The sequence below is a fragment of the Dendroctonus ponderosae genome, unplaced genomic scaffold, assembly GCF_020466585.1.
Source record: "Dendroctonus ponderosae isolate FM_Combo_2020 unplaced genomic scaffold, Dpon_F_20191213v2 Dpon_F_20191213_1, whole genome shotgun sequence".
Classification (NCBI taxonomy): Eukaryota; Metazoa; Arthropoda; class Insecta; order Coleoptera; family Curculionidae; genus Dendroctonus; species Dendroctonus ponderosae.
In genome coordinates this window covers 29,387,143-29,388,637 of record NW_026017110.1, presented here as the reverse complement: position 1 = coordinate 29,388,637, position 1,495 = coordinate 29,387,143, and positions in this window count along the sequence as shown.

Genomic DNA, 1,495 nt, shown 5'->3' with positions numbered 1-1,495 from the left:
AACTGCCACCCTAACTTGGGCATGAGATATAACACAAGCAGGTTCTTGGTTGGTCAGCGGTTTCTCGGTCCCTGCCTTAGCAAGTTCCGTAGCAATCTCGTTTTCTTTGTTCCTGTTCGTACCAGTTGCCCAAGTGAGTTTTACTCTGTTTGAGCTCCCGGCCAGGGTTGTAAGTTCTTTTACACAATCTAGCGCACATTGTAACCTGATTGTGTACGATTCTAATGCTTTTATTGTGGCTTCATCTCCGGTTACGATGGTAATGTGCTTACGTGTGCAGGCTCTTTCCTTCATTTTCCGGGCGCAATTTGTTATTACTAGGATGTTTGCTTGGAAAGCTGTCGTAGTTGTACCCAGGTTTAAGGTGATCCTTTCCCCGATTCTTCCTTTTTCGACTACACCAGCGCCTGTGTCCGACGCTGTTTTTATGCCCTCCGTGTACCATACGGAGTCCCCTGTGATGGCTGATGGAGCCTCTCCAGCATCTCGCCCCTCATTTAGAACATATGTTCTAAAAGGTACCGAGATGCTTAGAGTTTTGTATCGATCAGCTTTTGATCCCATATGTTCGACTGTCTTCAATTTTCTGAAGATCGCACTGTGTCCCAAATCCGTCGCTTACATCGCATCGTCACCCATACGGTAAGCGCTTCTTAGGGCTTCAGCTTCAATGAATAAATGCAACGGCTCCAGCACCAGGAGTGTCTCCATAGCGGCCGCCGGCATCGTTGACATTGTTCCAGTTATTCCCAGACACTCCAGCCTCTGAACTTTGTTCAAGGAATGTGAATACGTGCTGATTTTGGTTCTATGCCACCATATGACGGCAGAATATGTAATTATGGGTTTCACAATGGTGACGTACGTCCAGTACACCATCTTCGGTGAAATTCCCCATGTTTTTCTAAAAGTGCGTTTTTGAAAAGTTCACTTTTTGCTTGGTTCTTTTGAGAGTGTTTTATAGAGTCTGGCGTAGCTCGGCATATACTTGCATTCCTTCCTCCATGAAGCCCATTTTTCTTTTTTGATGGTGTTGCCATATGTAGTCAGGGATGTTTGTATTCACCCCAGAAGGCCCCGTTTCGTTTGGCCCTGTTAAATAGCTTCCTCACCGTTTCCCTCATCGTTGAGAGTCCCGAGTTCCACCATTTGGATGTCCCCGTTTGTCCCTTCGACTTCAGAGGGCATGCACATTCGTAAGCTGATTTTATTGCTGATGGGACGGTAGTCGCCATCATTTCTAACTCCTGCACAGTATGTGCTTCAGTTGAGCAGTCCCCCAACTGCAACCTAAGGTTCTCTTTGTAAAAGGCCCAATCAGTTGTTTTCAGATTTCTATACACGGAGAGGGGAACCTCTTCCGACTCGATGGAGAATCGTATGTATCTATGATCGGACAAACTGGGTGTATCCGACACATGCCAATCTCTTATCAGTTCGCTGGTGCGGTCTGAGCAGATTGTAATGTCTATGACCTCCCTTCGTACCGTTGTTA